Consider the following 18,138-nt stretch of genomic DNA (forward strand, 5'->3'; position numbering starts at 1 on the left):
GTTAGAAGTTGAAAGTCAAGGAATCTTGTTACTATAGTCCATATAGGTCAGCCTCTGCCTCCCAAGACACAAAGCAGAGTAGAAAGCGTGGATAACAGATCCAGAGGGGCAAAATTAAGACGTTTAGCATATCCATTTTACACCCTATACCATTCTGACTTCAGCAGTACATGGTTAGGAAAGTAAGGAGATAGTCAAGTATTTTATGAGGGTAATCGAAAAAATATATATATCCAGGCTTTTTTCAAACTAAAAAAAGAAAAAAGAAAGAAAATGAAAGCTTTTTTTTATCACTACATACACATTACTTTTGGAAACCACTCTGCACTGTCAGCTCCTCTGACTGTTACAGTGCTTAATGGCGTCCAGAAGATGGCAGCATTGGCAAAGTATAGCACTACATAGAAATGTTCAAAGGATTTTTAACAATTATCACCAATAGATAACAAACTTCCTAAATAAAAATACCTTTTTACTTTCTTTTTTTTGAGGAAGATTAGCCCTGAGCTAACATCTGCTGCCAATCCTCCTCTTTTTGCTGAGGAAGATTGGCCCTGAGCCAACATCTGTGCCCATCTTCCTCTATTTCACGTGGGACACCTGCCACAGCATGGCTTGACAAGCATTGTGTAGGTCCACACCCAGGATCTGAACCAGCAAACCCTGGACCACTGAACTGAAACGTGTGAACTTAACCACTGTGCCACAGGGCTGGCCCCTAAAAATACCTTTTTTAAGCATGGTTGGTCCTAAATAACAAAAGGCAGAAATACCAAATTATTGTCAAATAACTGTATGGCTCTGGGAAGGTGGTTATTCAAAAGTACATGTATCCCATGACTTTCCATATAAAATCCTCAAATTGAAAAGAGACATGGATCTAACATACATAGTATTATACAGTATCTTTATAAGATTTACATAAATTGTTTAGTTTTAAAAGCTTGGGTGTAGATATGCAAGACAATCTATAAATTGTATTCAAAAGCAAGTTTAATAATTACAGGCAACTATTCACAAAATATATACGAAGTATCATATTTCAGATGCAATGACAAATTAAAACCTGGATATGATGGACATCACATCAGCTAAGACAAAAAAATTAACTTGCCTTTAAATGTCTTTTCTAAATTGCTTTAACCCAACACTCAAACTTGTAAAGTTTTAAAGATGCACATAGATATTGTTAATATTTTCAGCCAGGTACTTATCAATTAGGTACTGAGGACAAAATGTTAAAACACAGTCTGGCCCTCTAAACCTCGGTCTGATATGGAGATAGGCAAACCAAAAGAATTAGAATACAATTGGACCCTGCTCTAAAGGGCCAGCTCACCGAACTCTCCACCTTGGGAGTTGTGGAAGACTTCACCAAGGAAGCAGGACTGAGCGGAGATGCTGAGAGACGAGCAGGCGTTGTCCAGGATGGTCACAGGCAGACGGTCTCTCCATGCTGAAAGAATAGAAAGGGAGGGCGGACACGACACAGCACGCCTCATCCCAGTGTTTAACCAAAGGCGATTCTGATCCCCAGGGGCTATTTGGCAGTCTGGAAGCATTCTTGGTTGTCACAACTGGGTACGCGCTACCAGTATCTAGTTGGTACAGGTCAGGAATGCACCTAGACATCCTACAACGCACAAGACAGCCTCCACGACAAATAAATTATCTGAGCCAAAATAGTGCTGCTGCTGAGAAACTCGGCTCTGACCACGAATTGCATATCTTGGAATGGCCAGGGTGCAAGGAGGGATAGCAAAGAGGCAAGAGATGAGGCCAAAATGATAAAGAGGGCAAAAAATTAGGGAAGCCTCATTGGTCAAAAAAAAAATTAAAAAGTTTATATTTTATTCTGAAGGGGAGAGAAAGCTGAACAGGATCAGACTTGCATAGTAGAAAAATTGCTGTGGCTGCAGGAGAAGGAGATTGGAGACAGCTGAGTTGAGAAAGGACTAAGAAAATGGAATTTTAACAATTTCACTTCTGATTTCTTTATCAATGGGAATATCTTCAGAATGAAAAAAATGGAAGACTGGTAAAAGGAAATTGAAACCCAAGACTGATGACAAGATTGTGGGAGAGCAAGAAGCTGCTCTGAATGATTGCAAGATTTCTAACTCAGATAAAGTAAACTGCCCGCATCTGCACCTCATTTCCTGAATCCCTCTCTCCCGCAGGCCAGCACTGCTGCCCCTTCCGCCCTCTTGTTGGGCCTGGGGCCTCAAAGCCCTTCCCTTGGCTCCATATCTTGGCTCCCTTTTCTTTATTTATCCTACTAGACTGGCAACCCAGATCTGACTTGCTCTTCCAGTTTTCACTTGGAAACTATGCACTTAATCCTTTGTGCCACCAATGAAGGTTAGAGATACTCCACCCTTCAGCCTCAAGGATAGGGAGACTACTCATCAGGGTGGTGGAGAGAGGGAGGAAGAGGATTTGACAAATTCCCTCCCAAGTGATAAGAGAATTTGCAGAGGAGTTTAGCAAAACAATTTTGTCAGTTCAGAGATCAGAGGAAGAGCCAAAATCCTTTCAATTTCTTATAGTGTCCCGCTTCACTCCCCCCCCCCACCTTTACTTCTCACCTCTGCTTCTACTACCCTGCCACTCAGTCACTCAGCTCCAGCCACACGGGCCTCCTGCCTCAAAGAGTTTGCATTGGCTGTTCCGTCTAGATGAGAAACAGAATTCCCTATGGAGCTTTAACAAAATGCCCAGATCCAACTATTAGATCTTTTTTTCTTTTCTTTTTTGTTGAGGAAGATTAGCCCTGAGCTAACATGTGCTGCCAATCCTCCTCTTTTTGCTGAGGAAGATTGGCCCTGAGCTAACATCTGTGCCCATCTCCCTCTATTTTATAAGTGGGACGCCTGCCACAGCATGGCTTGAATCTTATTTTTCCTTCTGGGTTTGGCTCCTCTTCCTTCTTTCCCTCCCTTTCACCTGTATCAGCACCTCCACCCCATCCCACTTCCACCATAACCCATGTCAACCACCTAGTCAGGATCTGCCATATCTTCTGTATGCTTTTGTAGAATATTTAAGTAAATAAGAAAACACTAAGTAAAATAGAAACATGAGGATGACACCCGAGCCTTACTCTTTTCCTGCCCTCTGATGTCCTTTGGATGCTCCCCCCTGGCCAGATCCAATAGGAAGCCAGAGAGCAAGGAAGCTTGTTGGTACAGTTCATATAGGCCAGCCTCTGCCTCTCAGAGCACACAGCAGTCTAGAGAAGGAGACCTTGAATCTAGAGAGGAAAAATAAAGATATTCAGCACAGGCTATTTTCAGACCATGATATCTGTGCTCTACCACACAACTTAAGAAATGAAGCTTTACAGACGTCACTGATGCTCCCAACAGACTCTGCTGCTGAGATTTCGTTTTCCTTCCTCTCTCTCCAAAGGAAACTAGCTTGAAGTATGTACTTCCCAAAATATTTTTATATTCCCAAAAATATTTTTATATTTCTACTATAAATGCATATATCCAGAAATTTGGATGATGTTGTTTTTCTATATTTGTAAAGTTTATATAAATGGCTGTGTACAATATGAGTTTCTCTGCTACTACTGTTTTTGCTCCACTGGATCACTTTGAGAACTAGCCCTCCATGTTATAGTTACACATGCAGCTCCTGTTCCTTTATTTTCAATGAGGTATATTATCCCCTTGTATAAATCACCACAGTAATAGTTAATTGTTTATAAATTTTTCCTATTACAAACAAGGCTATAATCAATATTCTTATAGATGTCTGCTTATGCACATATGTAAGGTCTCTATGGTTTGGAACCAGGAGTAGAATTGTAAGTATCTCAGCCTGAGTCCTGAGAAAACAGAGCCTAAGGGGGCTGGCCCGGTGGTGCAGAGGTTAAGTTTGCACGATCTGCTTCAGCGGCCCGGGGTTCACCAGTTTGGATCCCAGGTGTGGACCTATGCACCACTTGCCAAGCCATGCTGTGGTAGGTGTCCCACGTATAAAGTAGAGGAAGATGGGCATGGATGTTAGCTCAAGGCCAGTCTTCCTCAGCAAAAAAAGAGGAGGATTGGTGGCAGATGTGAGATCAGGGCTAATCTTCCTCAAAAAAAAATACAATAAAATAAATAAATAAATAAATAAATAAATAACAGAGCCTGAGGCAAGGATTAAGGTACTGCCACTTCATTTAGAAGGTGCAAGACCAGGGCGGTGAGAAAAGGAAACAGGGAAGGGACACAAGAAAAGATACAAAGCAATACAATGCAATTCATTACCATGCTCACCCCTCCATCACAAGAAGCCACAAAAAAATAGTGGATCACTTAGCAGATGTGTTCACACAGATTTGAATCTTTCTCCAGAATATCTGAAAGAGAAAGAGCATCACAGCATAATCTATAGAATCTACCCATCTCTCTCCCCTTCTCCCTCTCCCCATAGGTCAAGGTTCACCCCACAAGGAGTTGACTACCTTTCCTGCCCCTGCATTTCTGGGTTGCATCACCTGGCGTCCTGGAAGTCTCTCTGAAAGCCAAATCCTATAACCTGTGTGTAGCATCATATCCAAGTCTGGAAGTGGAGAGACCACTCCTTGTGAATAGGGCTTGGCATAAGTATGTGGGCCATGTAAGTCTGGGCTTTCAACTCAGACTCCAGCCAGCTCAGGGAGCTTGGCAAGGTCGCCAGCAAAGGCAGTAATATCAGTAAAAACTAGGAGACAGAGGTGCCTTGAGAAAGAAGGATGTGGTCACAGGAATCTGAGGAACTGCACAAGGTTTGGGTCCAATATAGTATGCATATTTTCAGCTTTAGCTTATGTTGCAAAATTGCTCTCCACAGTGACTGTACCAATTTTACTCCCACCAGCAGTCTATAAAAATTCCAGTTGTTCTGCATCCTTGTCAACACTTAGTATTGTCATGCTTCAGAAATTTAGCTAATCTGATGGATATATAATGGTATTTCACATTGTTTTAATTTACACTTAATTTATTAATAGTGATACTAAGTATCTTTTTATTCATTAAATTATCTGTTCAAATCTTTTGCCAGTTTTGCTTTCAGGTTCTTTGTCTTTTACATACTGATTTGTAGAAGTTCTTTAAGTCTTCCAAATAAGAATTCTTTTCCATATTGCAAACTTTTTCTCTAAGTCTGTAGATTATATTTTCACTTTGCATGTGGTATCCTTCAATAGACAGAAGTTTTCATTTTACTATAGTCAAATGTATAAATTCTTTTCTTCTTTAAAAAATTTTTTAATTTTTATTTATTTATTTTTTTTTTGAGGAAGATTAGCCCTAAGCTCACATCTGCCACCAATCTTCCTCTTTTTGCTGAGCAAGACTGGCCCTGAGCTAACACCTGTGCCCATCTTCCTCTACTTTGTAGGTGGGACGCCTGCCACAGCATGGCTTGCCAAGCAGTGCATAGGTCTGCACCTGGGATCCAAACTGGTGAACCCCGGGCCACCAAAGCAGAAGTGTGAACTTAACTGCTACACCACTGGGCCAGCCCCTAAATTCTTTTCTTTACTTCAGAGTTCTATTAGGAATGGCTAATGAAATTTATCAATTATCTCTTCAAAATCTATTGATATGATTTCTTAAAACTTATTAATATAATTACTTATATTGATAGTTTTCCTAATATTGAACTATCACTGTGTTCCTACAATAAACCTGAATTGGGCATTCTTTATTATTAATAGGATATATTGCTGGATTATATTTATTAATATTTTTGTACAATTTTTGCATCTATATTCATAAGTGATAATATTCTCCAGTTTTGTTTATTGTAGTATCCTTATCAAGTACTGTTAAAGTCATCCGAATTTATAAAAATAATCAGAGAGATTTCCAGCTTTTCCATGTTTGCCTGATGCCAAAGGCTTCAGTTAAATTAAGTGTAACTATATAAACCTACCTTCCTAAAATTCTGTTTCCTATAAATTTTCTGTCTCTTTCTTCAAATTGCCCAGCTCCAAAAAATACTCTGTCCAGAACACACGCTGAACACATCTCTTTTGGGGGCCCTCACAAAACATTCCTTTCACTCTAGTGAGAAGACATCCCTTCAACAGCAATCTAAGCAGTGGTATATGGCTAAATGCTTACCTGGCTCTCAAAAACAAAAATCAGAAAAGCATGATTTGTAGCATTTGCCAATAAGCCACCATGACAAATTTCAAGCTACCAGAGTGACATCACTGAACGTGGAATTATGCCCACAGTTGGCTCTTGGGAGCCAGTGGGAACTAGCTCGAGCATCCTGCTGAATCAAGGTCCTTCCACACCTGTTAGAGAACCACGCCAGACTGTGGAAGAATTAAAACATTAAACAAGGAAAGCTGGACTTTACCTTGTAGATAACAGGAAGACCAGTACTGACCTTTGACCCCAGCAAGTGAAGCTTCTCTCCTTGGTCCTAAGCCTTAGGACCTCCCTTCCCCACCCTCCATGCTTGAAGTGTGTTCTCAGACGTTTTCCAAGTCCCCATCTAGTTCCTGGAACCAGCCACGGTTACAGTGCTCTATGCCCATTTCTTGCCTTGAGAGTACTCTCCAATACCCGCCCTGTCATGTCCCCCCTCTTTTCCCCTCCCCTAGCTCGGGTTGCCCAGCTGTCTAAAGGAGTTCTTAGACTCGTGCCTATGGGATTATACAGGAGCCCTCATGGCTGTGCCTATAACCAGCTCAGTTTCTGAAAGGCGCCTGGTGAGAGCTGCATTATTTTCTGGGATCCCAGAAGACTGAGCTGCCAGAATAAGGTGAACATGCTGATTTGGGGTAACTCAAATTGTTTATAGGGACAGGGACTCTTGCATAAAAAACTCTGCCTTTCACAATTAAGCCAAGTATAAAGCCATAGGGTTGGTGCTAGAATAGTGTACAAGAAAGGCAAGATGACTGAAATGAAATGTAGGGCTTAAGGACCAATAGATGCCTGTTAGAGCGGGATGGGGAAGAGACACTGATTTAAATCATCTGTCTAGAAGTAACACGAGAAGCCCTCACAGCAAATAGCCCTCTAAAGAAGCTAGTGTAGAAAAAGGAAAGCAACAGAGCCTCAACCTTAAAGTTTAAACACATTTGGGAAGTGGAACAAAAAGAGAAACTGGGAAAGTGTACAAAGAATGGATAGTCAAAAGGTTAAGAATTGTTAAGGACACGGAGCAATCCTCATCAATTACTGCTTGTTTTATTTTGTTTTAACTAAGTCACGTTTGTGGTATAAAAAAAAAAAAAGAAAAAAGAATTAGTATAAAAGTTTATAAGATAAAATGATGAAAAACTTTTTCTAGAAGCATTGCTTATAAAAATTAAAAACTGAAAGCAATGAAAAAATAAATTGTGGTTACAATGCAAAACTATACAGCAACAACTATGTGAGTACAGGGGCTGGCGCCATGGCTGAGTGGTTAAGTTTGCGTGCTCCGCCTTGGCGTCGCAGGGGGTCACTGGTTCGGATCCTGTACTCAGATCTAGCACCGCTCATCAAGCCATGCTGAGGCAGCGTCCCCATAGCACAACCAGAAGTACTTAGAACTAGAATATACAACCACGTACTGGGGGGCTTTGGGGAGAAGAAAAAAAAGGAAGATTGGCAACAGATGTTAGCTCAGAGCCAATCTTTAAAAAAAAATATGTGGGGCCAGCCCGGTGGCGCAGCGGTTAAGTTCGAACGTTTTGCTTCAGCCGCCTGGGGTTCGCCAGTTCGGATCCCGGGTATGGACATAGCACTGCTTGGCAAGCCATGCTGTGGTAGGCATCCCACGTATAAAGTAGAGGAAGATGGGCATGGATGTTAGCTCAGGACCAGTCTTCCTCAGCAAAAAGAGGATTGGCAGCAGATGTTAGCTCAGGGCTGATCTTCCTCAAAAAAAAAAAAAAATTAAAAAATAAAAACAAAAAAAATGTGAGTGCATACAATAAAATACATCTATTCTCACTAATAGAATGTTGAGTGAAAAACATCAGACACAAGGAATAAAATTCACATAAAGTTCCCAAACAGGCCAATGAATCTAGATAGTACTTTTAATGCTCAGCACGGCTGTTACTTTTTGCAGGGGAGGGAGTATGACCGGGAGGAACACAAGAAGAGCTTGGGGTGCTGTTAATGTGCTATTTTGTGGCTTAGGGATAGTCAAAGGAGTGTGTTCACCTTGTAAAAATTCATAAAATCATTGTCCTGTATACTTAAAATGTGTGTAATCTGTGAATACAAATTATACTTTAATCTGAAAGTTTATTTTTTAATGTAAAAGATACCACCAACTTTCCAGCCACCCTAATCTATTCTTAATCCCCAGAGAGAAACAATATTAACAGGATATTGTCCATTTCTGTCCACAGATTATGCTAAACAAAGTATTAGTTAAGGTGCTGTGCCAAATTTCATTTCTCTTTTTTTTTTTGAGGAAGATTAGCCCTGAGCTAACAACTGCTACTGATCCTCCTCTTTTTTTTTTTTCTGAAGAAGATTGGCCCTGAGCTAACATCCGTGCCCATCTTCCTCTACTTTATATGTGGGACACCTGCCACAGCATGGCTTGCCAAGTGGTGCCATGTCTGCACCTGGGATCTGAACCGGCAAACTCCTGGCAACCGAAGTGGAACGTGCAAACTTAACCGCTGCGTCACCAGGCTGGCCCCCTTTGTTTTTTTTAATTTTTTTTTGATATATTTTTTTTTTTTTTTGAGGAAGATTAGCCCTGAGCTAACTGCTGCCAATCCTCCTCTTTTTTTCCGAGGAAGACTGGCCCTGAGCTAACATCCATGCCCATCATCCTCCACTCTATACGTGGGATGCCTACCACAGCATGGCATGCCAAGTGGTGCAATGTCCACACCTGGGATCTGAACCGGTGAACCCCGGGCCGCCAAAGCGGAATGCAGGCACTTAACTGCTGCGCTAGTGGGCTGGCCCCTAAATGTTTTTTTTTTTTAAACATTTCATTTTTCCTTTTTCTCCCCAAAGCCCCCCAGTACAAAGTTGTATGTTTTTAGTTGTCGGTCCTTCTAGCTGTGGCATGTGGGATGCCACCTCAGCATGGCTTGGTGAGCCGTGCCATGTCGACGCCCAGGATCGGAACTGGCGAAACCCTGTGCCGCCAAAGCACAGCGCGCTAACTTAACCACTCGGCCACAGGGCCGGCCCCAAATTTCATTTCTGTTCACTTGAAGTTAGCCATCCTGTTAGTCAGTACAGATGGAGACAGAAAATAGGAAAAAAATAATCCCCCAAATAATGCTAATTAGTTCCCTAAAGTTTAATTGGGGGGGGGGGGGCATCTCTTGGTGGAGTATATTTTGCTGAAGAGATATATCTCTTATCTTTGGTCATATAGAGAAGAGAAAGGCAGTGACCACACAGAAGTAATGACAAGATTAGAGATTAAACTCACAATTTAGGAAAAGGAGATAACACATGAAACCAACAGCTCACACCAGAGAAAACAAAGTGGGGTATCCGACACTTATAAACTTTTGCCAAAATGTGGAACCTTCCATATAGCCTATAGTCCTCAGAACCATTCCACTTCTATATAATAGCTTATACTAGGGACAACATAAGTGGTAAAAAGAATAACCATATCCTAATGGGACAGTCCCTGGATTTTGATGAATATTGGTGATGTTGCTATGATAATGGGACAGTCCCTGGATTTTGATGAACATTGGTGATGTCGCTATGAACAGAAGGAAAACAAAAGCATCATATAAGAGGGAACAGTTTTGCAAAACAAAGAAGTAGAATAACAAATATCCACAGAATTTGTAACCAGAAGCTGGAACTAAAAAAGAAAATAATAGATTAATATTTACCTGTACTAATGAGCACTGAGATTTTTCAGAAAAACAGAAAAATAATTATTAATAAACTATCTTGAATCCAGAAGACATCCACATCAATATATCCTAATTAATAAATAAGTTCCTTGTTCCCCCTATGTGAAGATTAGTGTTCTGTTTAGGCAGCCATTTGCACGTTTGAAGAAGTCTATTTTTATGGCTACCAGCAGAGGACCATCTTAGAAAACGATCCTTTCTGAACGAGGATTCTTTACAGTGAAGTTCACCTTTGTATTTCTTAAAATGACAGCTGGTGCATGGTTCCTCCGAGGGTCCAATTTAGCATTTTTAGTAGAGGACGTTACTTCAGTACACTTCTGAATTCAAAAGCAATGACACGTTTCCCTTACTCTTCCAAGAATTATGGAAAGAACTCTGAATTTTATAAACAATGCCAGCACTGTCCTATAAAACAGTGGATCTGCATGGTTCAAAAAACCCAGTGACTCAGGATTAAGTCACAGAATATTGGCATTAAAAAAAATTTAGATGTCATGGCATAGCATTTGTTGAACTTTGCCTGCTGTCGTCTATTCCCCATTCTCTTGATAGCAAAGTCTTAATTTTCCTTTGGAGAAATCCCTTCTTCCCTACTCTGAGTTCCTGTGGTTCAAGTTAGGGCACTTCAACCTGACCCTGGGTCCAGGGGTGGGTGTCTGGTCCAGGACTGGACAATCAACACATCCTATTGCCCTGGCTCTAGTGATTGGTCCAAGGAGATGCACATGTCCCATTCAAGGCCAATAGGCAACCACAGAATTTTTTGCTGGAATCATGGAGAAAAAGATGTTATCTTCCCACTGGAGTTATTAAATCATAAGAGCATAATCAAGAGTTGTCAAAGGGCCACCACATGGAGCCCTTCTTGAAGATAAAACCAGCAGAGGAAAAAAGTAAAGGTAAGAATTAGAGAATCTTGATGACCTCATTGTGGCCCTCAATCCAAATGCATGTGAAAATAGTACTGATATAGACTAAATCATGTGTCACCAAATTCATACGTTGAAGCCTTAACCCCCACTGAGACTGTATTTGGAGACAGGGCCTTTAAAGAGGTGATTAAGGTTAAATGAAGTCATAAGGGTGGGCCCTAATCCAACGTAACTCATGTTCTTTTAAGAAGAGGAAGAGACACCAGGGATACATACACACAGAGAAAAGACCCCATGAGGACACAGCGAGAAGATGACCGTCTGCAAGCCCAGGAGAGAGGCCTCAGGAGAAACCAGCCCTGCTGACACCTTGATCTTGGACTTCCAGCCTCCAGAACTATGAGAAATAAATTTCTGTTTTTAAGCTGCCCATTCGGTGGTATTTTGTTACAGTACCCCTAGCAGACTAAGACAAATGCTATCCCTGGACTTTTCACTTACAAGAGTCAATACATTACCTTTTTTTGTGTAACACAATTCGAGTGGATGTTTTGACTCTTATAAGGGAGACAGAATTGCTTCAAATGGTATCAGGTATATGGTATTAAAAACAACAGACCCTAAAATATAGAATTGGTTAATTGAGGTAAGGTGCAGGGTTAGTGACGATTCTGCCATTCCCCAGATAGGAAAGATTATCCATTCTTGCTTTTTGATAGGAAATTAACTGGTTAAATTACTGCCAATTTTATTTTAGGATCCTCCCAGTATCAAACAAACAATGCTGGATGGTTAGAGACTTGATAGAAAATATGTTTAGAGGACTTTACAGAAAATTCATTATGTTGGAATGTTTATTTTTGAGTGAGGTCCAAAAAGGAAGAGCCAAGCTTTCTTTGAAGTTGGTTTGTCTAAAAATAGACAAGACAGAAAATACAATTGTTCCTATGGTTAATAGTCCAAAATGGCCGAGAGTCAGACAGCCTTGGCCTTCCAGGATTAGAATCCAAATTCTATACCCCAAGCTAAAGTGACTACAGATGAAGCCAGGATACTGATCCCCACAGATTACTCCCAGTGACTTCCTGTTATTCATTCCCAGCCTGACAAAGGGGACAATTGTTCTAATTGTAAAGATCTAGTCACTGGAAAGTAGCCAGAAAAGAAGGGGTTGATTAACTCTGTCACCCCACCTCAGATAGGGCCATAATAAAGGTCAACAAGCTATAGGCTAGTGGGGGGCCAAGCACCAATGTTTGTTTCTAAGAGAGAAGAAAAAAAGAATTCTGGTTTTGGTCACCCACTCAGGAAACGTGAATAGAAACAAATGCACCAATGTTATAATGGAGTTGTATTGCCTTAGAAACCTCAGGCCTGGCACACAAAGCACTGGGATCACTCAACCCCTAAGGCAACTAATACTCAAGTCCCTCAGACCTGCCTCACGGGAATCTGACTGCTGAAAAAAAAAAAGGAATCTTCCCTAATGACCACCTCAACCGCGGCCACAAAGGGCAGTGGAGAAGGAAAGGCTTTTCCGATGGCAGAGCCCCGTGACAAAGAGACTAGTTGACCAAGGAACTCACGCCACTGTCAGGGCAAGGATTTCTGCTCCTCCTCCTCTTCAAGATGTTACATACGCCACAGACCAGTAGCCATTATATATTGTCTCCCTTTCTTTTCCTTTGAAAATGGTAGTTTTTAATCCTGATAAGTCTCTTTTCCTTTCATAATTGTGGAAGAAATGTGTCAGAATGGTCAGAAATATTATTTACCTATAGATTCCAAAATCTCGAGGAGACACCTGTAAGTCTAAACAAGAGGAATTTGTGACTTCTAGGTATTGTGAACTTTGAGCTGAATAAGGTTACTAAATGACAGCTTGAGTCATTGTCCCTTGGAAACGACAGTTTGTCTTTGATCTACGCGAATGGCGGCAGGATGTTACATGGGAGAGCTAGGGGAGGAAGATGCTGAGCAGCCAAGGGGTCGAGCGCCTGGTTGGCATCTGTCTGACTGGAACGCATCCCCCGTCCCACTTTCAGCGTGTGTCCTTCAGGTGAGGCCGCCTGTGCTTCCAGTCCTGGCTCCACAGCAGGCCTCTGGCCTAAAACTGGCCAAGTGTACTTTCCATCTCTCAGTCACCATCAGTTCAAGTGTGAGATATGCCTGCACTGGGCTTTGGCTAAAACCAGATGGAAAGTAATGCTCTCCTGCTGCTGTGACTATTTTAAGCTGTTAGGATGTAAGTCTAGAACCGACTGCAAGGGGCCTGCACGTGGAGATAACCTGCTTCAGGATGAAGCCACAAGAAGGAAAACAGAGCCAAGAGTTGGAAGAAGAACTTGAGTGCCAGTGAACTCATTTCAGCTCAAAAACCCAGCTGTGCTTGAGGCAATGCTACTCTTGAACTTTTCAGCTACATTAACCAACATATTCTCTTTTTAAGTCAGTTTGAGGAGTTTCTTTTTTTTTAAATTTTTTTTTTTTTGAGGAAGATTAGCCCTGAGCTAACATCCACTGCCAATCCTCCTCTTTTCCTGAGGAAGATTGGCCCTGAGCTAACATCCATGCCCAGCTTCCTCTATTTCATATGTGGGGCGCCTGCCACAGCATGGCTTGATAAGCAGTGTGTAGGTCTGCACCCAGGATTCGAACCAGCAAACCCTGGACCACCAAAGTGGAGCCCACAAACTCAACTGCTGTGCCACTGGGCTGGCCCTAAGGAGTTTCTGATACTTACAACTAAAAAGAGTTTTGAGGCAAACAGCTTTTAGGTAAAGCTCCCACCCAAGGGAGAACACCTTGCTCTTGTTATATTCTTGTCAGTGCTGCTAACGTGAGGTGGGTCTGCTTTTGCTTCTCAGAAGAAAAGACCATTCAATAAGAAAAAGTGGGGCCGGCCTGGTGGCTCAGAGATTAAGTTCGCATGTTCTGCTTTGGCGGCCCTGGGTTTGCTGGTTTGGATCCTAGGTGCAGATCTACGCACTGTTTGTCAAGCCATGCTGTGGCGGGTGGCCCACATATCAAAAAAAAAGTAGAGGAAGATGGGCACAGATGTTAGCTCAGGGCCAGTCTTCCTCAGCAAAAAGAGGAGGACTGGTGGCAGATGTTAGCTCAGGGCTAATCATCCTCAAAAAAAAAAAAAAAAAAGAAAAAGTAGATAAAACCAATATAATCTCGTTTGCTTTTCACCATTCTAGTGCATTTTTGACCCTACAAAAACTACTATAGTTCTGGTTTCTAACGATATTAAAGCCCTCAGAACCGATTTAAAAAAAAATGTTGTTTGAATTTATTCAAATACAGATTCTGTACTTGGCAGAATTTTGTACCATACCACAAGTGAAGTGAGATTGTAACATCGGAGGAAAAAAAATTAGAAAGTCTGGTATGAAAGTTTACTTTACCCAGACATGAGGAAAGTGACATAGTTATGCTACTTTGAAGATATGCAGCGGGGCTGGTCCGGTGGTGCAGCGGTTAAGTTTGCACGTTCTGCTTCAGCAGCCCAGTGTTCGCTGGTTCAGATCCCAAGTGCGGACATGGCACTGCTTGTCAGGCCATTCTGTGGTAGGCATCCCACATACAAAGTAGAGGAAGATGGGCATGGATGTTAGCTCAGGGCCAGTCTTCCTTAGCAAAAAGGGGAGGATTGATGGCAGATGTTAGCTCAGGGCTAATCTTCCGCAAAAAAAAAAAAAAAAAAAGGAAAGAAGAATTGGAGCAATTCTTTGTGAAAAAGAGATTTTGCAAGGACATGAGAAGTTGCTGCCAGCTTCTTCTCTATTTCTCCAGTCAGAGTAATTCTTCTTATAACTCAGCACTATTAGATACGGTAAGGACAGTGCAGACGAATTAGGGGGAGAGCTATGAAGATGTGACTTATAGATCCAGCCTCATTAAAAATCTAATTATAGAAATGAAGCAGACGTGAACAGATGTGAAGATGAAAAAAGAAAGAGTTTGGGGTCAGCCCCGTGGTATACTGGATAAGTCTGACTGCTTCAGCGGCCAGGTTCATGGGTTCAGATCCCAGGCTGGGACCTGCGCCACTCATCAGCCATGCTTTGCTGGCAACCCACACATAAAGTAGAGGAACATTGGCACAGACGTTAGCTCAGAGCTAATCTTCCTCAGCAGAAAAAAAAAAGAGTTTTGATGGTCTTAATATCCTTTGTCCTATCACACCTTAAGGCCACCTCCATTCCTGCATTTCCTGAGGTTGGGTTATGTGAACCAATAAAAATCCATCTTTCTCTTAAGTTGCTTGGATTTATATCTCTGTCCCTTGTGACCAGAGAACCTTGACTCTTAAAAATGGCTTTCCATTACTCCTGGGATAAACGGGAGAATCCCCGACTGACGGCAAAGCTTTCTCCTCCAATCTTGTTTCAGGGCACTCTCTCTCTTACCTACCAGACTCCAAGCGCTCAGGCATCTTGCAGTTCCCTGAACACCTAGGATTCTTTTCTACCTCAGCACCAATACATGTCATTCCTTTTTCTTAAAATGATCTTAAGTCCCACTTATCCTTCAGATTTCAGCTTAAACATCACATCATAGAAAATGCTTTCCTGACCTCTCAATCTAAATAATATATCTTGTGGGGGAGGAAGACAAATCCTCTACCCCGGGGTCCTTCGGGCTGGGCTACAAATTAAATTGACATGAGACAGAATAAGAGGAGAAAATCAAACAAAGCCCTATAACATGTATGTATGGGAGAAACTCAGGAAAACTGAGCAACTCAGCAAAACGTCCAAGCTGCCACCTTAAACATCATCTTCAGCTAAAATCAAAGGAAGGTGTTGGGAGTAGTAGTTTGGGGCTTCAAAGAGGAGGAAGGCAATTCACATGGAAATGGACAAGCAAATGTCTGGTAGATAGAACTTTGATAAGAATGGGCTTAACAAGGACCCTCACAGTCTAACGACACCCAGAGTTATCTGCAGTGATGGCCTGTCCTGGGGACAGGCCTTTGATCATAAATTCTTTTAGGCAGATAGGGGGAGGTCAAAGTTTCTTTCAGAGCCTTTTGTTCTATCAAGGCAAAGAGACACATTTTTGGGTGGCCAATTCTGATCCCCCACAATCTCTTCTGTGTTGATCTTAGTATTTTGTTGTCATTGGTGGGGGATGTTTTGCTTTGTATTTGCGCCTTCAGAGCACTCCTACCATTTTTAACATATATTTGATCGTTTACTTTTTAATCAGCTGTCTCCCTTTCTAGACTGTAGTCTCCCATCCATATAGTTTGGTTCATCACCACGTTCTCTGGATAAAGCACAGGCACACAACAGAGGCTCAGTAAAGATTTATCGTATGAGCGCCTTACTTTTCCAGAGACTAATTACGCTTGCTGTCTCTCCTTCTTTCACATCTCTCACGGTATCACAGTTCAACCAGAGAAACAGAACCCCTACAAGATATAGATACATATATAGACATACATATATGATACACACAAAATATGGACCTTACACAACTGTGAGATCTAGGCAAACAGTCTCTGTAAGGCTGTTGGTTTCGTGTTTGATGCTGGTGTGTGACAACTGTAGGTCAAGCAATTGGAAAGAGAAGATGGACATAAAGTGGGGAGAGCAAGCTGGAACCCCCAAGCACAAACCAGAAGCCTTGTCAGTTCTTGCTATCTTCAGTCTTGGTGATGTGGGTGTCCTACAACAGAAACCGATACTCTTCATCATGGGCTTAAATACACAAGCGGCCCAGGAATCAGAGAAGCCGAAGGAAGATTCCAGGGAGAGTGGAGCAGCTGCAGGCCCGGCTGGTGCCCCACGCCAAGGAGGTGAGCCAGCAGCTAAGAGACAATTTATGGGAGCTACAAGAGCGCCTGCTCCCATCTTCTGAACATGGCTGCCGTTTCACTTCAGCTGTCCAAATCTTCCACATGAATCTCTCTTGTGGGCCACCCTTCAAGGGAAACATACAGAGAAGGGAAGTCTGAGAAATATACTTCAGCCTAGCCAATTTGACATCACAGAGACAACACACTTGCTTAGTCCAAGCCTTCCGCCTGAAACGGTTCATTAACAGCCTCCTAATACTGACTTCAGTGATCCTTCCACAGTCCTCCTTGTCCTCAGCTTCCACCATATTTGACGCTCGGGGTCACCTTTTCCTTTGTGAAATCACCTTTCCCATTTTCTTTGATCAAACTCCACTCTCCTGGCTTCTCTCTTCCTCTCTTCTCTTCATGGCTTCTTCTCTCTTCCTTGCATCATATGGGATATGGTTCCTTTTCTCTTCCCATCCCTAAATGTAGATATTCATCACTACTCTGTGTTTGCCCTCTCTTCTTCCCCTACATTTTCATTCACCCTACCATCTCTACAGTTTTAAGTAGTAGTCTCTTGTTGCCTCCAGGGACCTCCCCTTGGATACCACGAATAGGCCTTGGGGTACTGGATTCAAACAGCCCTGGATCCACATCCCTGTGGGGCCACTCATTGCTGCATCACCTTGGACAAGTTAAACTTTCTGAGTTTCAGTTTCTGTCTTAGTAAACTAAGATAAACAATGCCTAGCTATCATACAGGGAGGGCACGGACACCCCTCTGGGACAGAACACTATCCAATGACTGTTAGGTCCTTTACACTTCTTCCTTTTGCTTCCCCATTGCATCCTCCAAATGGCTACTAGAGTCATTTTCACGCTAGATGTTACATTCCTGCCTAAAACTGGAGCACCTAACTCATCCGCGTTTTAAAACTGAAAGCTCTTCACCCAGGGACTCCCCCTTAGTCCTGGGCAAACCTAGAACTCTCCAGTGGCTCCACTTTGCCTGCTATAATTACAACACTATGTTAGCCACACCTCTACGGTACTGTGAGGCGGCTTCAGTGGCTTCTGTAAATGAATGTCCTGGAATCCTACAAAATGCCCATTCTTTAGAAGTGTTCTGCCAAAAACCCCAGGCCTAGAGGAAAGCACTCAAACGTCATTGTGTGGCACCAAAGGCCCTTGGTGATCGAGCCTGCGTGCCTCTCCAGCCTTGCTCCCCACTGCTCTCCCCTTTTGATCCCATACTCCACTCACATGGCTTCTCATATTCCCCAGGTGCAACATTCCATTTCAGATCTCTGTGTCTTTAATATTCCGTTCCCTCTGACGAACATGGCCCTCCCCACCTTGTCAATAGTGCAAACTCCTACTTCTCCTTCAATGCCCAGCTCTAGCAATACTTCTGTTAACTCTTCCTCGAGATTGCCTTTCCCCTTCCGCCTTCTCAGCTCCTCATCTCAGATAATCGTTCTCCGCACTGTGACACACTGCAGTCTGAACCTGTCTCTATTACAGCTCTGAGGGCGAGGACCTACAATTTTGGGTCTCCTTCTGTCTCTCTTTGTAGACTATCGGTTCCTAGAAAGGAATCGTGCCTTCTCTGTGAGGGCTCA

At 42.4% G+C, this 18,138-nt stretch overlaps 1 long non-coding RNA gene across 5 annotated transcripts in view; it reads right to left on the minus strand.

Moving 5' to 3' along the window:
- Window positions 1–18,138, minus strand: part of LOC103559386 (uncharacterized) — a 95,967-nt gene that overhangs the window by 13,276 nt on the left and 64,553 nt on the right. For all 5 annotated transcript variants that reach the window (XR_011539993.1, XR_011539996.1, XR_011539995.1 and 2 more), the window contains 3 exons: window positions 4,263–4,354; window positions 3,104–3,253; window positions 1,340–1,456 (listed from right to left, as the gene is read on the minus strand). This is a non-coding gene — a long non-coding RNA (uncharacterized lncRNA). The remainder of the gene's footprint in view (window positions 1–1,339; window positions 1,457–3,103; window positions 3,254–4,262; window positions 4,355–18,138) is intronic.

This window comes from Equus przewalskii, chromosome 5 (genome assembly GCF_037783145.1).
Source record: "Equus przewalskii isolate Varuska chromosome 5, EquPr2, whole genome shotgun sequence".
Lineage (NCBI taxonomy): Eukaryota > Metazoa > Chordata > Mammalia > Perissodactyla > Equidae > Equus > Equus przewalskii.